Genomic DNA, 20,665 nt, shown 5'->3' with positions numbered 1-20,665 from the left:
CAATGTGAGGCGTGGATCCAGGTAAGCCTCCCTTCGAGTTTCACAGAGGTCGGGGTAGTCAGCAACATCTGGTAAGGCCCCTTGTATCGTGGTTCGAGGGTGTTTCTGATGTGTTTCTTGACCACCACCCACTCTCCAAGTTTGAGAGTGTGGCTTCCCTCTAGGGAGTCAGGATCTGGAATGGAAGAGAAAACTTGTGCACGTATGTTAGACAATTGTTTACTCAGGGCAATCACATATTTTGCAACAGATTCATAATGTATTTGCAATTGCTGTGGGAAGTACTGCCCCATCCTAGGCCCTGTCCAAAACAAAATTTCGTATGGAGTCAGTTTGTGTGGAGGCCTAGGGGTGTGTCTAACTGAAAATAGTGCTATTGGCAGGCATTGTACCCAACTGAGCCCTGTCTCCCTAGTCATTTTCAGCATCTTGGACTTCAGTACCCCGTTCAGTCGTTTGACTTTGTCGCTGCTTTGGGGTCTGTAGGGTGTGCGATAGGCTAAGTGTGACCCTACCAACTTCCAGACTTCTTGGGTTAATCTAGCAGTGAATGCTGGGCCCTGATCACTCTCAATGACCTCAGGTACTCTGAACCTACAGTTTCCTGCATTAAATTCTTAGCAGTTGTTGTGGATGTCTGATTTCGGACGGGGTAGGCTTCTGGCCACCCAGAGAACAAGTCTACCACTACTTGCACATATTGAAACCCTTGGCACATTGGCATCTGGATGTGGTCAACCGTTGTAACGGGTACTGGGCTTTGGGGAGACATTTAGTTGGTGTAGGCTCAGTTCTTCCCGGGTTGCACTGCGCACAGATGAGGCAAGACTGAGTATGCCTCACCAGGACAGGGGTTATCCCTGGGGCCACCCATATTTTGTCTATTAGTTCTTTCATGAAGGTCTTAGATTGGTGGGTGGGCCCATGAGCTATTGAAGCTATCAGAGGATAGAGAGCTTTGGGCAGAGATGCTCTCTTTCCTTGGGTACACAGTTCAGATTCTTTCTCTTCTTGGGCTGACTCTTTTAGCCAATCCAATTTTTCTTGTGGCGTGGCCTGCTTCTGTAACTGGACTAGCAGGTCCCAGGAGACCTCTTTTGATTTCTGTGTTAGGTCTGTTGTGGACTCTGTTGCCATCAAGACTTGTGAGGGCTGTTCTTCTTCCTCTTTCACTGCTACTTGCTTTGCTGCTTGATCAGCTAGGGCTTTTCCTCTGACTTCAGGGGTGTCAGCTCGAGTGTGCCTGTAGATCAATAAAATCTTCAGATTCTCCAGTATACTACCCCTTGGAAGAGGAATAAGAGCAGCAGGATTGAGGATGTGACATCTTTGAATAGTGACATTATCAGGTAGGAGCAGGCTACCTTGCAACCATAGGTGACGTTGATTAGTCAGATGCCTTGGTTGTGTTTGTTGGAGAATGGCAGAAGTGTCCTGTGGTGCTAGGATAGTGAGGGGGTGGCCTAGTACCATATCAGAAGTGGTGGCCAGCAGGGCACTGGCTGCATGTACAGCTCTGACACAGGAAGGGGCTGACCTGGCTACTGGGTCCAATCTCTTTGTATGGTAGGACTTTGGGGTCCTTCAGGGTCACAGTGACTGGTGGGAAATTGAGGCATCCGATATCCTGGTGTCCTCTGGCCCAGAGAGTATCGGGGATGAGGTGCAAAATGGTTTGCAGCGAATCCCCTTGCTCATATGAATCAGTGCAAAATTTTATTGTCAGACATCCAGCAGCCGTGGGTGTCACATAATTTGAGCGAAAACCACAAAGACCAAGAAGCAAGACAGTTTCTTATCAGAAAGAGGATCTTAAACTAACACAGCAGAAACTAAGATTTCTGTGAAAAGAAAAAAGGTGGGGGTCAACTGATCCCCCGTAGCTGTCCTGCAATGTGGTGGAATGATCTGCTAATTTAGCTTTTGTCCATTTGTCTGTAAAGCGCTGCGAAATATAGTAGCGCTATATAAGTGCATAAAATAAATAAATAAATTATCAGTGAGCAGTATTCACCGGTCTTATTCTCCCCTATACTTTGCAAATCAGACTATGTACATCTATAGGTTTGGTGCACTTGAGACAATTTCCTATAAAATGGCATTGGGTGGGTCTCAGGGTCAGGCAGTAAATTCACTATGGTGAATAACTGTTGTGGAGTAAAAGACACATATTTGGGCAGGCCCTGGGGACGTGTTAGTGCCAGGGCTTCCCTAAGGGTTTTGTAATTGCCCCTCTCTATATCTTGCATATTTCTTTGCAATGCAGTAATCTGAGACTGGGTGTTTGGGTTCTGTGCATCAGTGCAACTACCCCCGTTCCATGGTGCCAATTGGGGAAGGGTGTGATTCCTTGTGCCCGACACAGATTCTACAGCCTCGTCAGACTGCGTTTGATCGGGCTCTTCTGTTTGACCTCCCACCATTATGGGTGTGGGGGTCATGATCTAACAGGGCGTCATAAAAGTGCCATCCGGGTTTATCATCGGGTACAGCATAGAGATCACCAGGACACTAGGGGTGACAAAGGAGTGACGGGGGGGTCCGGACCGAATGATATTAAAGGTCCGTTCATGGGCGTTGGCTGGGGACAAGATGGCGCTGTAGCTAACACGGGAAGTGATGGGACGTGCCGGGGAGTAGTTACCAAGGTGTGGTTTTGTGGGTGGGGAGCCCCACAGGCAAGGCACGTATCACGGGAGGAGGGATTCTGTTGACCACATGTTTTGTAGGTCCACCCACCTGCTTTCTTCCCGGCGCCATTATAGGGTGGTGGCAAGTCATGTATCAATGCAACACCAGATTTACAGAAATATCTCTGTCTTTTCTCATCAAAATTTTGTTCTCGTGTTCTGTAACCAATAGTGTACTACATCAGAAAACAATGTCTGTATTGCAGATTCAAATAATCTGGGCCTAATATAGTGTCTATATTATGTGGTGTTCAGTAGCCAATAGTGTACTACATCAGAAAACAGTGTCTGTTATGCAGATTCCAATAATCTGGGCCTAATATAGTGTCTATAATCTGTGATGTTCTGTAGCCAATACTGTACTACATCACAAAACAGTGTCTGTATTGCAGATTCCAATAATCTAGGCCTAATATAGTGTCCATAATCTGTGGTGTTCTGTTACCAATACTGTACTACAGCAGAAAACAACAACAGTGTCTGTATTGCAGATTCCAATAATCTGGGCTAAATATAGTGGTCATAATCTTTGGTGTTATGCAGCCAATACTGTACTACATCAGAAAACAGTGTCTGTATTGCAGATTCCAATAAACTGGGCCTAATATAGTGTCCATAAACTGTGGTATTCTGTTACTAATACTGTACTACATCAGAAAACAGTGTCTGTATTGCAGATTCCAATAATCTGGGCCTTATATATTGTCTATAATCTGTGGTGTTCTGTAACCAATAGTGTACTACATCAGAAAACAGTGTCTGTATTGTAGATTTCAATAATCTGGGTCTTATATAGTATCTATATTCTGTGGTGTTCTGTAGCCAATAGTGTACTACATCTGAAAACAGTGTCTGTACTGTAGATTCCAATAATCTGGGCCTAATATAGTGTCTATAATCTGTGGTGTTATGTAGCCAATTCTGTACTACATCAGAAAACAGTGTCTGTATTGCAGATTTCAATACTCTGGGCATAATATAGTGTTCATAATTTGTGGTGTTCTGTTACCAATACTGTACTACATCAGAAAACAGTGTCTGTATTGCAGATTCCAATAATCTGGGCCTAATATAGTGTCTATAATATGTCGTGCTCTGTAACCAATAGTGTACTTCATCAGAAAACAGTGTCTGTATTGCAGATTCCAATGATCTGGGCCTAATATGGTATCTATAATCTGTGGTGTTCTGTAACCAATAGTGTACTACATCAGAAAACAATGTCTGTATTGCAGATTCAAATAATCTGGGCCTAATATAGTGTCTATATTATGTGGTGTTCAGTAGCCAATAGTGTGCTACATCAGAAAACAGTGTCTGTTATGCAGATTCCAATAATCTGGGCCTAATATAGTGTCTATAATCTGTGATGTTCTGTAGCCAATACTGTACTACATCACAAAACAGTGTCTGTATTGCAGATTCCAATAATCTAGGCCTAATATAGTGTCCATAATCTGTGGTGTTCTGTTACCAATACTGTACTACAGCAGAAAACAACAACAGTGTCTGTATTGCAGATTCCAATAATCTGGGCTAAATATAGTGGTCATAATCTTTGGTGTTATGCAGCCAATACTGTACTACATCAGAAAACAGTGTCTGTATTGCAGATTCCAATAAACTGGGCCTAATATAGTGTCCATAAACTGTGGTATTCTGTTACTAATACTGTACTACATCAGAAAACAGTGTCTGTATTGCAGATTCCAATAATCTGGGCCTTATATATTGTCTATAATCTGTGGTGTTCTGTAACCAATAGTGTACTACATCAGAAAACAGTGTCTGTATTGTAGATTTCAATAATCTGGGTCTTATATAGTATCTATATTCTGTGGTGTTCTGTAGCCAATAGTGTACTACATCTGAAAACAGTGTCTGTACTGTAGATTCCAATAATCTGGGCCTAATATAGTGTCTATAATCTGTGGTGTTATGTAGCCAATTCTGTACTACATCAGAAAACAGTGTCTGTATTGCAGATTTCAATACTCTGGGCATAATATAGTGTTCATAATTTGTGGTGTTCTGTTACCAATACTGTACTACATCAGAAAACAGTGTCTGTATTGCAGATTCCAATAATCTGGGCCTAATATAGTGTCTATAATATGTCGTGCTCTGTAACCAATAGTGTACTTCATCAGAAAACAGTGTCTGTATTGCAGATTCCAATGATCTGAGCCTAATATGGTATCTATAATCTGTGGTGTTCTGTAACCAATAGTGTACTACATCAGAAAACAATGTCTGTATTGCAGATTCAAATAATCTGGGCCTAATATAGTGTCTATATTATGTGGTGTTCTGTAGCCAATAGTGTACTACATCAGAAAACAGTGTCTGTATTGCAGATTCCAATAATCTGGGCCTAATATAGTGTTCATAATCTGTGGTGTTCTGTTACCAATACTGTACTACATCAGAAAACAGTGTCTGTATTGCAGATTCCAATAATCTGGGCCTAATATAGTGTTCATAATTAGAGTTGAGCGGACACCTGGATGTTCAGGTTCGACGGGTTCGGCCGAACTTGAGAAAAAAGTTCGAGTCCGGGACTCGAACTTGACCCCGAACCCCATTGAAGTCAATGGGGACCCGAACTTTTGAGCACTAAAATGGCTGTATAAATGTCATTGAAAGGGCTAGAGGGCTGCAAATGAGATCAAAATGTGGTTAAGAGCATGGCAAGTGCTCTGCAAACAAATGTGGATAGGGAAATGACTTTAAATAACATAAAATAGGTAAAAATGAAAAATAATAATCTTGATCTACGAGGACGAGGTCCATATGGAGTAGGAGGTTGAGGAGGTGGTGGATGTGGCGGTGTAGGTGTTAGCGGTGGTGGAGGAGGTAGCTTACACTGCTTTTTGGTTTTACATTTTATTTTTAAAATTAGGGTACACCCCAAAACATTGGGAAATATAACCTGTGATAACCCCCTCCAGTCATGCTAAACACACGTTCAGATAATACACTGGCTGCAGGGCAGGCCAGCACCTCCAAGGGGTAAAGGGCAAGCTCAGGCCATGTGCCCAATTTGGAGACCCAGAAGTTGCAGGGGCTGACCCCTATCCGTCAGTTCGTGTAGGCGTTTGCACACTTACTGCCCCACCATGTCGCACGTCCCTGTGATGTTCACGATCCAATTTGATATCTGCTCTATCAACTTTTGATGTTCTTTTATGCGCCCACCATGGTGAACACGGGTGGCGGGGAATCAGGGTTCCAGGCCAGAGAGGGAGCGTGAGAAAGAGAGACCACATCCAAGGGAGGATTAATTTTTTCAAATTAAAAAATATAGAATTGAAATATGGGAGAAATTATTAAAGCATAAAAGTGTGACAACTTTTCAAAGTTTAAGCATTGAACGAAAGGATGTGGCACGCATTAATTACTGAATAATTTATTAAATTTTATTCCCTGTCACCTATGCATACCAGGTGTTTATTCACGTCTAAAATTGTATAATGTCAACCCAAGAATGTAACAGAAAAATTATTGAAATTTATGAAGCTGTCAGCTAGGTAGAGGAGGGATATATTACACCCAAAAATTGGTGAATTTCACCCAAAAATTTAACTGACTATATATATTTTTTTTTAACCTGTCTACTAGGTATAGCAGTGGTACATCACACCCAAAAATTTGTGAATTTCACCAGAAAATGTAACTGACTATATATTTATTTTTTTAACCTGTCTACTAGGTATAGCAGTGGTACATCACACCCAAAAATTGGTGAATTTCACCAGAAAATGTAACTGACAATTTATTTATTTATTTCGGTCTACTAGGTATAAGAGTGGTACATCACACCCAAAAATTGGTGAATTTCACCAGAATATATAACTGACAATTATATATTTTTTGTTTAACCTGTCTACTAGGTATAGCAGTGGTACTATACACCCAAAAATTGGTTAATTTCACCCGAAAATGTAACTGACAAAGTAGTGAAATGATATAAAATAAAATATGTACAAATAAAAAAAAAATTTGATTTATGAGGTGGAGTTCCATATGGAGTAGGAGTTTGAGGAGGCGGTGGACATAGCGGTGTAGGTGGAAGCGGCGGTGGAGGAGGACGAGGTAGCCAATACAGGTTTTTGGTTTTAATTTTATTTTTTTAAATTAGGGTACACTCTAAAAGAGTGTGAAATATCCAAAATACAAGTATGAGCAATTGCGCTGCAGTATAACAATGGCTGGTTAGTGCCGGTATACATGTCTATTCTGCACAAGGTACGGACAAGTCCTGAGGGATCCATGCCTGGTTCATTTTAATGAACGTGAGCTTGTTCACATTGGCTGTGGACAGGCGGCTGCGCCTGTCTGTGATGACACCCCCTGCCATGCTAAACACACGTTCAGATAATACACTGGCTGCAGGGCAGGCCAGCACCTCCAAGGCGTAAAGGGCAAGCTCAGGCCATGTGCCCAATTTGGAGACCCAGAAGTTAAAGGGGGCAGACCCATCATTCAGTACGTGTAGGCGTGTGCACACATACTGCTCCACCATGTTAGTGAAATGCTGCCTCCTGCTAAGACGTTTCATATCAGCTGGTGGTGCTGGTTGTTGTCGCGTGCTGACAAAGCTTTTCCACATTTCGGCCATGCTAACCCTGCCTTCTGAGGTGCTGGCGGCGCCCCAGCTGCGATGCCGACCTCTTTCTATGCCTTCGCCTTGTGCTTCCACTGTCAGGTGGGAATGCCACCAGCAGCGCGTCTACCAGCGTGCGCTTGTACTCGCGCATCTTACGATTACGCTCCACTGATGGAATTAAGGACGATACGTTGTCCTTGTAACGGGGATCCAGCAGGGTGGCCACCCAGTAATCAGCACAAGTTAGAATGTGGGCAACTCAGCGGTCGTTGCGGAGACACTGCAGCATGTAATCGCTCATGTGTGCCAGGCTGCCCAGAGGCAACGAAAAGCTGTCCTCTGTGGGAGGTGTATCGTTTGTGTTCTCTGTATCCCCCCAGCCATGCACCAGTGATGGCCATGAGCTGGTCTGGATGCCACCCTGCTGTGAACATGGTTCCTCCTCCTCCTCCATCTCGTCATCCTCCAGAACTGTGCCCTGGCTGGACAATTGTGTACCTTGGGTTTGTGGGTGCAGGAACCCACCCTCGGAGCCACTTGGGAATGACTGGCCGGAAACCCTACGAAATGATCCCTCTTCCTCCTCCTGTGCCACATCCTCTTCCATCATCGCCAGCAGTGTTTTTTCAAGGAGGCATAAAAGTGGGATAGTAACGCTGAAAACAGCGTTATCGGCACTGGCCATGTTGGTGGAGTACTCGAAACGGCGCAACAAGGAACACAGGTCACGCATGGAGGCCCAGTCATTGGTGGTGAAGTGGTGCTGTTCCGCCGAGCGACTCACCCGTGCGTGCTGCAGCTGAAACTCCACTATCGACTGCTGCTGCTCGCACAGTCTGGCCAGCATGTGCAAGGTGGATTTCCACCTTGTGGGCACGTCATAAATGAGGCTGTGAGCGGGAAGGCCGAAGTTACGCTGCAGCGCTGACAGGCGAGCAGCAGCAGGGTGAGAACGCCGAAAGCGCGCACAGACGGCCCGCACTTTATGCAGCAGCTCTGACATATCGGAGTAATTTTTAAGGAATCTCTGCACCACCAAATTCAGCACATGCGCCAGGCAAGGGATGTGCGTTAAACCGGCTAGTCCCAGAGCTGCTACGAGATTTCGCCCATTATTGCACACCACCAGGCCGGTCTTGAGGCTGACTGGCACAAACCACTCATCGGTCTGTTGTTCAAGGCCCGTCCACAGCTCCTGCGCAGTATGGGGTTTGTCCTTCAAACATATAAGTTTTAAAACTGCCTGCTGTCGTTTACCCCTGGCTGTGCTGAAGTTGGTGGTGAAGGTGTTACGCTGACCGGATGAAGAGCTGGTAGAGGATGAGGAAGCAGAGTAGGAGGAGGAAGCAACAGGAGGCAAACTGAAGCGCCCTGCAATCCTCGGTGGTGGAATGACATGCGCCAAACTGCTATCCACCTCAGGCCCAACCGCCACTGCATTTACCCAGTGTTCTGTTATGGAGATATAACGTCCCTGACCGTGCTTACTGGTCCACATATCCGTAGTCAGGTGCACCTTGCCACAGATGGCGTTGTGCAGTGCACACCTGATTTTGCCCCCTACTTGGTTGTGCAGGGAAGGGATGGCTCTCCTGGAAAAGTAGTGGCGGCTGAGCACGACATACTGTGGGACAGGCACCGCCATAAGGCCTTTAAAACTATCTGTCTCCACCAGACGGAATGACAGCATTTTAAAGGCTAGTAATTTAGAAATGCAGGCATTCAGGGCTAGGGATCGCGGGTGTGTAGTGGGGTACTTCAGCTCTCCATCTCCCAAACGCTGGAGAGGAATAGGAACGCTTCCGTGGGACATTGTGGAGATGCTTGGTGACCCAGGTGGTGGTGTTGCTGGAAGATCCTCTGTTTGCGGGGTGGCAGGTGGCACTATCACTCCAGAGGTGGATGAAGAGGCCGAGACGGAAGCAGGAGGAGCCAGAGACCTTTCTTGGTTTTTGAGGTGTCTACTCCACTGCAGCTCGTGCTTAGCACTTAACCCCTTAGGGACACAGCATTATTTCACCTTAAGGACCAGACCATTTTTTGCAAATCTGACCAGTGTCACTTTAAGTGGTGATAACTTTAAAACGCTTTGACTTATCCAGGCCATTCTGAGATTGTTTTTCATCACATATTGTACTTCATGACACTGGTAAAATGAAATCAAAAAAATTAATTTTTATTTATTAAAAAAAATACCAAATTTACCAAAAATGAAGCAAATCTTGAAATTTTTCAGAAATTTTCAAAAACCCAATTTTTAGGGACCAGTTCAGGTCTGAAGTCACTTTGCGAGGCTTACATAATAGAAACCACCCAAAAATGACCCCATTCTATAAACTAAACCCCTCAAGGTATTCAAAACTGATTTTACAAACTTTGTTAACTCTTTAGGTGTTCCACAAGAATTCCTCAATATTTATGGCCCTGATTCTGTAGTTTACAGAAATACTCCATATGTGGTCGTAAACCGCTGTACGGGCACACGGCAGGGCGCAGAAGGAAAGGAATGCCATACGGTTTTTGGAAGGCAGATTTTGCTGGACTGGTTTTTTTGACACCATGTCCCATTTGAAGCCCCCCTGATGCAACCCTAGAGTAGAAACTCCATAAAAGTGACCCCATCTAAGAAACTACACCCCTCAAGGTATTCAAAACTGATTTTACAAACGTCGTTAACCCTTTAGGTGTTCCACAAGAATTAATGGAAAATAGAGATACAATTTAAAAATTTCACTTTTTTGGCAGATTTTCCATTTTAATAATTGTTTTCCAGTTACAAAGCAATGGTTAACAGCCAAACAAAACTCAATATTTATGGCCCTGATTCTGTAGTTTACAGAAACACCCCATATGTGGTCGTAAACCGCTGTACGGGCACACGGCAGGGCGCAGAAGGAAAGGAATGCCATACGGTTTTTGGAAGGCAGATTTTGCTGGACTGTTTTTTTTGACAACATGTCCCATTTGAAGCCCCCCTGATGCACCCCTAGAGTAGAAACTCCTAAAAAGTGGCCCCATTTTAGAAACTACGGGATAGGGTGGCAGTATTGTTGGTACTTATTTAGGGTACATATGATTTTTGGTTGCTCTATATTACACTTTTTGTGAGGCAAGGTAACAAGAAATAGCTGTTTTAGCACCGTTTTTATTTTTTGTTATTTACAATATTCATCTGACAGGTCAGATCATGTGTTATTTTTATAGACCAGGTTGTCACGGATGCGGCGATACCTAATATGTATACTTTTTTTTTATTTGTGTAAGTTTTACACAATGATTTCTTTTTTTAAACAAAAAAAAAATAATGTTTTAGTGTTTCCATAGTCTGAGAGCCATAATTTTTTTAGTTTTTCGGCGATTACCTTGGGTAGAGTATTATTTTTGCGGGATGAGATGACGGTTTTATTGGCACTATTTTGGGGTGCGTGTGACTTTTTGATCTCTTGCTATTACACTTTTTGTGATGTAAGGTGACAAAAAATTGTTTATTTAGCACAGTTTTTATTTTAATTTTTTTACGGTGTTCATCTGAGGGGTTAGGTCATGTGATATTTTTATAGAGCCGGTCGATACGGACGCGGCGATACCTAATATGTATACTTTTTATTTATTTATGTAAGTTTTACACAATAACAGATTTTTTAAAACAAAAAAAATTATGTTTTAGTGTCTCCATATTCTGAGCCATAGTTTTTTTTTTTTTGGGCGATTGTCTCAGGTAGGGGCTCATTTTTTGCGGGATGAGGTGACGGTTAGATTGGTACTATTTTGGTGGGCAAAAGCCTTTTTGATCGTTTGCTGTTGTACTTTTTGTGATGCAAAGTGACAAAAAAATGGTTTATTTAGCACAGTTTTTATTTTTTACGGTGTTTATCTGAGGGGTTAGGTCATGTGTTATGTTTATAGAGCCGGTCGATACGGACACGGCAATACCTAATATGTATACTTTTCCCCCCCCCCCCTATTTTTTACCAATTTTTTGTTTACTTTATTTGGGGAAAATGTTTTTGTTTATTTTTACTTGAAACTTAAAATTTTTGGGGGGAAAACTTTATTTTTTCAACTTTTTTTTCACTTTATTTTTTGTCCCACTTTGGACTTTAACTTTTAGGGGTCTAATCCTTTACAATGCATTCCAATACTTCTGTATTGGAATGCATTGGCTGTATGAGTAATACAGTGAGTATTACTCATACAGCTTCTGGCCTGTGAGATCCAGGGGGCTGGATCTCACAGGCTCGTCACCGGAAGGCAGCGCGATGCCTTCCTTAGGCATCGCGCTGCCTTCCATGCCATCGGGTCCCCCCTACAGCCGCATAGGGACCCGATGGCACCGCTGTAAACCGCAGGTAAAGCCGCAAACCGCAGGTCTAAATTAACCTGCGGTTTGCAGCGATCGCCGACATGGGGGGTCACGGGACCCCCCGCGCATTTAGCCAAGGTGCCTGCTCAATGATTTGTCATGTTTCCTGAAGAGGTTAAATGCCTGGTCATGCAGGTTGTGCTCAGGTTGAGAACGTTTATGCCTCGCTTCAGGCTCTGATTGCACAGCGTGCAAACCACTCGTGTCTTGTCGATAGCACATTGTCGGAAGTACTGCCACGCCAGGGAACTCCTTGGAGCTGGCTTTGGTGTGCTCGGTCCCTTGCTGCGGTGGGCAGTAGCAGGCGTACTGTCTAGAGGACGGCCGCTCCGCTTTTGCACCCTGCTCCCTCTTCTGCTGTGCTGGTGGCTCTGTGCGACCACAGCCTCTTCCTCCGAACTACATAGGTCACTCGCATGACCTTGATTCCATGTGGGGTCGAGGACCTCATCGTCCTCTACATCATCTTCCACCCAGTCTTCACCCCTGCCTTCCTTGTCGGTCTGCACACTTTCAAAAGCCCCAGCAGTTGGCACCTGTGTTTCGTCTTCATTCGAGACGTGATGCGATGGTCCTCCCATGTACTCATCTTGAAAGATAAGTGGTTGGGCATCGGTGCACTCAATCTCTTCCACTTCTGGGGCAGGGCTAGGTGTATGGCCCTGGGAAACCCTGCTAAGAGTCATCAAAAAGCAGAAGAGACTGCTGCATGACTTGGGGCTCAGACTGCTTGGCTGATTTCCAAGGGGGTGAGGTGAAAGACTGATGGACATCGGCTGCAGGTGCCAACTGTGGTCTTTCAGCAGGAGACTGGGTGGGAGACAATATGGAGGAACTGGATCCACTGTCAGCAACCCAATCTATTATCGCCTGTACTTGTTCAGGCTTCACCATTCGTAGAGCCGCATAAGGCCTGACCAAATACCGCTGTAGGTTCTGTGGCCTACTCGCACCTGAGGAAGGGTTTTCACTTGTGCGTGTAGCTGGCACAGATCGACCACGTCCTCTCCCTGCAACAGGAGCGCCACGAGCAGCACCACGACCTGGGCCACGTCCCTTATTTGACGCTCTCCTCATATTTCTCGAATTTAGGATCTTGCCCTAAATGGGTGTTTAATAGTAGAATATAACGACAGTATGTAAAGGGTGTATCTCACACGGCCTGACCCACAGTAGGCCTCAATTATAGCCATTTTGGGCAAACAAATCTTTATTTCAAACCCCTGTAGTTAAAGGGTGTATCTCACAAGGCCTGACCCACAGTAGGCCTCAATTAAAGATTTCTTTGTCCAAAATGGCTGTATTTCAAATACCTGAATCAAACCCCTGTATTTAAAGGGTGCATCTCACAAGGCCTGACCCACAGTAGGCCTCAATTAAAGATTTCTTTGTCCAAAATGGCTGTATTTCAAATACCTGAATCAAACCCCTGTATTTAAAGGGTGTATCTCACACGGCCTGACCCACAGTAGACCTGAATTAAAGATTTGTGCACCAAATGGCGGTATTTCAAATATCTGAATCTAACCCAAATGTATAAAGGGTGTATCTCACAATGACATCTTCATCAAAGGCTGCCAAATAAACATTTTTTGCCCAAACGGGTGTTTGTTTAATAACTGAATTGGACAGCAGTATATAAGCCTGTAATTTCACATGTGCTGATGCTGCAAGGCCTGAAAATAGTGTTTTTTGGCAAAAAAAGTGTGTTTTTAAAACCACAGAAAATGATGGCTGTATTTCTAGCTTAAATTGCACACTGACTAAGCCAGCACCAGATGTTGTAAATTGCCAAAAGAAATTTGATTTTCAATGTCCCAAAAGCTCAGATGCAGTGCTGGTGCACTGAGCTTGCATAAAATGGCCGCCGCCCACCTAACTGACTTATTAAAGTTATTTTTTTTCGGTCACTGGGCTAAGGGCAGGATAAAAAAATTGTGCCCTGCACCCACAAAACACAATCCATGTAGATCGCTGAGTTAGATTAAAATTTTGAGCAAAAACTCTCTCCTATTCTCTCCCTGAAATCACCAGCATCATCCTCTCCCTACACTAAGCACAGCAGAGTGACGTGAAGCGCTACGTGACTTCAGCTTATATAGAGGCTGGGTCACATGTTACACTGGCCAATCACAGACATGCCATTAGTAGGCATGGCTGTGATGGCTTCTAAGGTCAGACAGTAAACCGCTTGTTGATTGGCTGCTCTGCAGCCTTTCAAAAAGCGCCAAGAAAGCGCCGAACACCGAACCCGAACTTTTACTGAAATGTTCGGGTCCGGGGTCCAAAAATCCTAAAGTTCGGGTTCGCTCAACCCTAATAATAAGACTATGTACTAGAAGATGTTCCGCACTGTGGAAAATCTCAGAGGACGTGGTCGGAAGCCAAAAGTGACACCTGTGCTGGCCAGGAGGATAGTTAGAGAGGTGAAAAATAATCTATGGATCACCACCAAGGCCATTCTGGTGAATCTAGGCTCTGCTGGTGGCAATGTCTCAAGGCGGACAATCCAACGGACACTGCACAATGCAGACCAAGGAGGATGCCACTTCTGCAGATAAGGCACACAAATGCTCGCTTGGCCTTTGCAAAAGCTCATCTGGACAAAGAAGAAGACTTCTGGTCTGTGTTATGGTCAGATGAAACAAAAATTGAATTGATTGGTCACAATGATGTTTCCTTTATTTGGTGTAAAAAATAAGCCTTCAACCCATAGAACACCATCCCCACTGTCAAACATGGTGGTGGGAACCTAATGCTTTGGGGGTGTTTTTCAGCCAATGGACCAGGGAACCTAATCACTGTAAACGGCACCATGAAAAAAGAGCAATACATGAGGATTCTTAACGACAACATCACGCAGTCTGCAGAGAAACTTGGTCTTGGGCACCAGTGGACATTTCAGCATGACAATGACCCAAAACACACAGCAAAAGTGGTGAAGAAATGGTTAGCAGACATTAACGTTTTGGAGTGGCCCAGCCAGAGTCCAGACTTGAATCCAATTGAGAATCAGTGGAGGCAGCTAAAGATCAGGGTGATGGCAAGAAGACCCTCCAACCTGAAAGATTTGGAGCTCATTGCTAAAGATGAATGGGCAAAAATACCTGTGGAGACATGCAAAAAGCTTGTCTGCAATTATAGGAAGCGTTTGATTGCTGTAATAGCCAATAAAGGTTTTTCTATTGATTATTAAATAGGGTATGAATAATTTTGGACTGGACACTTTTTGCTCAAATGTAAATAAAAGCTGAGAAATGTTTTTTTCCACAATAATGCCTCTCGTACATCTTCTTATTATCTTTTGGGAGAAACCTATGTCATTTCCCGTCAAAAAATTACTTGCTGGTTGAATAAAAGTAACTTTAAGTCAAAATTTGCCAGGGGTATGAATAATTATGGGCAGCACTGTATGCTTATTTAGTTCCATGTGACATTCATCAATTTTATAACCCAATAATGAATACAGAGACTTTCTTTTATCTATTAGTCTAGTTATTAGACCTTTTGCACACTCCAACAAATACATATCCCATTCTTTGCAAAAGTCAATATAGTCTTTAAAAGAATTCTCAAAACGTAGTCTGAGACCACGTGGTACAATGTTTTCTGGTTAAGTAAATATCTAGCAATTTTGCATCCAGATGGTGTTGTATTTCGTTGAGCATAAGCTTTTCCACATTATTGAACATGCTCAATAGTTTTGTCGTCAATACTTGCGTTTTCCACGGGGTCTCCATTGGATTCAGGATCCTGCCGGATGATTTTTGTTCTTGCTGTTCTAGACTATTGGGTATATATTCCATATCCTTCTGCTCCCTATGTGCTGCTTTCTTGCGCGGACAAGAATAGGACATGTTATTTTTTTTGTGGGGCCACGGAACGGAGCAATGGATGCGAACAGCACACGGGTGCTGGCCGCATCTCTTGCGGCCCCATTAAAGTGAATGGGTCCGCATCCGAACCGCCAAAACTGCAGCTCGGATGCGGATCAAAACAACATCCGTGAGCATGAGGCCTTCGTGTCTCTATTCTGAAAGACATTATTATTTTTTCGGGCGATTGTTTTATGTAGGGGCTCAATTTTTGTGGAATGAGGTGATGGTTTGATTGGTACTATTTTGGGGTACATATGACTATTTTATCAATTGGCATTACACTTTTTGTGATGTAAGGTGACAAAATATTTATGTTTTAGCAGTTTTTATTTTTTATGGCATTCAGGTGATGGGGTGGATCATGTAATATTTTTATAGAGCAGGTTGCTACGGACATGGCAATACCTAAAATGTCAGGTTTTTTTAATTTCGGTTTTACAAAATAAAAGAAATTAAAAGAAGTGTCTCTCAATGTGTTTAAGGATACTTATCGGCGCTGCAAGTCCACCGCGTGACGTGGGTCAAGTTCACATAAAGTTCAAGCGAAAAGAAATGATGGTCGCGCTGCCCAATTCACAGGAGTCCGTCCAACCAGATATATATTGAGTTGTCAAGCTTCTTACAATGCTTCTTACAATGCAGCCACACAATGAATCCAGGGATCGATACACCAATTGGCATCCAAAATCCGCTGTAATGAAATTGTGGCGCACAATAGTGAAGTTCCGACAAAATTGGTTTCCAAAAAGTATTTATTATACTTACAAAATGTTATATGTTAAAAGGCATAAAACATATAATAGTTCCTCATGTAGCACCCGACCTAGGTTTCGCCAGTCAGCTTTATCAGGGGCGGTAATACCACTCCCTTCAGGTGTGATATTTAAGGACATGCATAAAGCACGTCCCCTCCTCGAGGTTACACCTTATTCTTTTAAAACAATCACATTCTTTAAAACAATTTAATTTTTTTAAACAAACATAACACATCAAGTCTTATTCAATAAAACAACAAAATCTTCATTCCTCCTTTTCATTCTAAACAACCAACCTTTCCATTAATAAAATAGTCAAATGGTTCTTACTCCGATCACCTGACACCTTCATCCACTAAAATTCTACAACTCCTAGTAGTCGAATCACATGATATCAAATTACACTCCTCCTTATACTTACATATAACATTTTGTAAGTATAATAAATACTTTTGGGAAACCAATTTTGTCGGAACTTCACTATTGTGCGCCACAATTTCATTACAGAGGATTTTGGATGCCAATTGGTGTATCGATCCCTGGATTCATTGTGTGTCTGCATTGTAAGAAGCTTACCAACTCGATATATCTCTGGTTGGACTCCTGTGAATTGGGCAGCGCGACCATCATTTATTTTCGCTTACAAAATAAAAGCATTTTTGAAAATCATGCTTTTGTCTCCATATTCTGAAAGCCATATTTTTTATTTATTTTTTAGTCGATTGTCTTATGTTGAGGATCAATTTTTGTGATAAGATGACTGTTTGATTGGTACTATTTTGGGGTACATTAAAATTTATCTTTTAGCACAGTTGTTTTTTTTTTTACAGCATTCAGGTGACGGGGTGGATCATGTAATATTTTTATAGAACAGGTTGTTACGGACGTAGCATACCTAATATGTCTGTTTTTTTTATTAATTTTGGATTTGCACAATGAAAGCATTTTTGAAAATGGTTTTTGTGTCTCCATATTCTGAAAGTCCAATATTATTTTTTTTTGGGCGATTGTCTTATGTATGGGGCTAATTTTTTGTGGAATGAGATGGTTTGATTGGTACTATTTTGGGGTACATATGACTATTTGATCACTTGGTATTACTTTTTTTGTGATGTAAGGTAACAAAAAATTATAGTTTTAGCACTTTTATTTTTTACTTGAATTTTTTTAAAAAAAAAATATTATGATAAACACTCAACTTTTTATTTTTATTCCACTCTGGGACTTCAACTTTTGCGGGTCTGATCCCCTCTGCAATGCATTACAATACATCTGTATTGTAATGCATTGCCTGTCAGCCTTTACACTGACAGCCTGCCTATGAGACCCAGCCCAAGGGGCTGGATCTCACAGGCTTCCGTAGCAAGCAAGCTCCGATGCCTGCAGCATGGGGATGCGGAGGGAACCTTTACTCTTCATAAACCCCCTGCATGCTGCGGTCAGCCGAGTAAATACTGTGTTTTCATCGATGACGGCGTATGCAGCAGGGGCTCGGCTGTCAGCGACTGTCAGGTTTGTGCCACTGAATGGACAGGCACAGCTCCTGCACCCACCCGATCAGCCCACAGTACATGTACGGCGCTGGTCCTTAAGTCACGTCCAGAGAATGTAAAAAAAGGGGTAGTAACGTTTTAAAACCTAACTTTTAATAGGATAGTTATGAATCCCAACTGGGAAATGGACCCCTACCTGACAAACAAAACACAGACACAAATGGTCAGATGAACAAACACGTCCCAGGAGGGAACGGGACGCGAGTGATGTGACCAGTAAGTATAAACAAAATAACGATAATACTAGAGACCGTGGCTTGTGCCGTGGTCTAAAAACATGCCAGGGAGGCAAAAATAAGGGTAGGTCTTACCGGTAAATGGGCAAGAGGACCGGCCGGTCCAATGCCCTTAGGGGAGATGTTCACACGTATGGATGCGTCCCCCAGTGGTGGTCACTTTGTGCAGGAGGGCCACAGGGAAGAAACTGTCCCTGGTGTTGCCCTACTTGGCCTAAAGCTGCCCTAAAGTGCCTGCTAATACGGGGTCCGATCTCCGCAAGGGGTGGCCCCGTCCGGAACCTAGCCCTAGGAACAATGACCCTAAATGGCCCTGTGAGGACAGGGGAGAGGGCCCTGTGGGGCTCCAATGGCCTGGGTCAGCCAATGAAAAAAGAGGGAGGGGGATTAAACGCTAGTGTGGATGGATGTGCAATATCTCATACACTAGTGTTACGCGTTTCGTTGGAGAGTAAAGAGATGCTATATGTGTCCTATGATAAAGGAACTATAAGTAATTGCCTATGGCAGACCCCACAACTCGTCAGGGGACAGGGGTAGAGGGTACAATATGCCTCCCCACTCGCAACCTATCTGTATGGTCAAAACAGAAATGGGGGAGGGGAGGGAGGGAATACAGGAGTACCAAGGTGGCGCAGACTTAGCGGGACTAGATAGTCCTAGATGACCCAGAATCCTATGAAGTGAAAGAAACACATACAAAGTAATACAATCAGTCTGGGGCGCACATTACCTGAATGCAGTTGCATAGCATGGTACTCAGTACAATGGCATGTTAGATGGGGTTACTCACTGTTTGGCGTGAGGGTCATGAGACTTCTCCTCATGAGGTGCGGCACTACAGATGCAGGTGCCGATCGTCTGACAGCGCATAAGGGCGCGCTGAGGGATTTAAATGTGAGGTGGAGAGGTACTTGGCGCATGCGCGGTGGGCGCAGCCGCCGCTCACGTGCCTAGATAGGTGTCACGTGACGCGGACGGGTGCGTCCTTGGATGCGCATGCGCAGATGATAGAGCTGGCAGCCGCATCGCAGCGCAGACTCACCACGTCACTCCTGCCCATACGAGTCATGTGATGGGGGCGTGACCGTGGCGGATCGCTGCAGTAGCTGTCCAGCGGTAGGTATGGGAGCGGCTGCTATATGTGATAGTCCAGCCCCTGCGACAACATACGTACCGATGCTGGGGGGAAGAAAATAACAATCCTCTCCAGCATGGGACCAAGGAAGGGGACTTATTAGGCAGTCCGATAACGGGTATAAATAGAAGTAATAGCAATATAAGCTAAACACACGTACGGCTATACATTAAGGTAGGGAACTGTCAGCAAACAGTCGTTACCGGTTGAAAATAAAACAATCAAACAGGAGGCATAGCTAAAATGTGTCATCCACCTGCGAATAAAATGATGTGTCGCAAAGTGGCCCACAGATAGAGCTGGTCTGCACCTGGAGAAATCAGCCCATGATGTATCTGACATATGTGGGGACACCAATGGAGACCACTTTATAAAGAATGAGCATGATGGAGATAATACGGGGTAAATTCCAAGGTCATGTGATCACAACAGGAGGGAAGAGAAGGATACGAACAGTATATATACATGGTCCGCACAGCAGATAGCCAATCTTAAGGAAACTGTGTACTAGTAATGTATATACTGAGCTGACCTATAGGGGAGGTCACAGGAAGCAGCCATATTGTAATTGGTCGTTCAGGCCGAGGGGTTGGGTGGTACACGGAGTTCATCGTCCTCTGGGCTCGCTACATAGATGACATCTTCATCCTGTGGAGCGGCTCAGAGGACGATTTCGGTAGGTTGGTGGAGGAGTTAAATCATAACAGCATCAATCTCAGATTTACTTCATCCATTGTACGGAATAATCTCCCCTTTCTTGATCTATGTATATCTAGAGACACTAAAGGGGGCCTACAGACCACCATATACTGTAAAGAGAGCTCCACCAATTCCCTGCTTCGCTGGGACAGCTGTCATCCTGTCCCTTTGAAGCGGGGTATTCCTGTGGGCCAATACCTACGGCTCAAACGCAACTGTTCTGACCAGCGGGAATTCACACGGCAGGCAGGTGAACTGAGAGAACGCTTCCTAGCACGGGGGTACCCGGACAACACTCTTAGACAGGCCTACCAGCGAGCACAACAGACGACACGCACTAGATTGCTACATCCGACCGGGGACCAGAAAGTCGAGCGACCTAATGTACTAAGGGTCATAGGCACATTTGACACTGCGGCTGCTAAAATTAAGGAAATTCTCGGACGGAACTGGGGCACCCTCTTGATGGACCCAGACCTGGCCGACGCAGTTAGCCTCCATCCGTCAGTGACCTTTAGGAGAGGGACCAATTTACGAGACCGATTCGTTCACAGCCACTATAATCCCCCTAAGAAAAGTACGTGGCTGCCTAGTCCAGTCCGTGGTTGTTTCAAGTGCGGCCGCTGTACCTTCTGTAAATTCATCAGACAGTGTAAGTCCCTGCCAGCGGATCCCACGGGCTTTGCCCATCATATCCGTGATTTCATCAACTGTCGCACCACTGGGGTTATTTACCTTTTAACC

The 20,665-nt window shown here is 44.1% G+C and overlaps 1 long non-coding RNA gene across 1 annotated transcript in view; it reads left to right on the top strand.

Moving 5' to 3' along the window:
* The first annotated feature begins 1,812 nt into the window (after window positions 1–1,812).
* LOC120977753 overlaps window positions 1,813–20,665 on the top strand; it is a 28,128-nt gene continuing 9,275 nt past the window's right edge. The window contains exons 1-2 of the long non-coding RNA XR_005773954.1: window positions 1,813–1,933; window positions 19,202–19,207. This is a non-coding gene — a long non-coding RNA (uncharacterized LOC120977753). The remainder of the gene's footprint in view (window positions 1,934–19,201; window positions 19,208–20,665) is intronic.

The sequence above is a fragment of the Bufo bufo genome, chromosome 8, assembly GCF_905171765.1.
Source record: "Bufo bufo chromosome 8, aBufBuf1.1, whole genome shotgun sequence".
NCBI classification, from domain to species: domain Eukaryota; kingdom Metazoa; phylum Chordata; class Amphibia; order Anura; family Bufonidae; genus Bufo; species Bufo bufo.
Note: the sequence above shows the minus strand (reverse complement) of the source record. Positions and strands in the feature narration are given on the sequence as shown.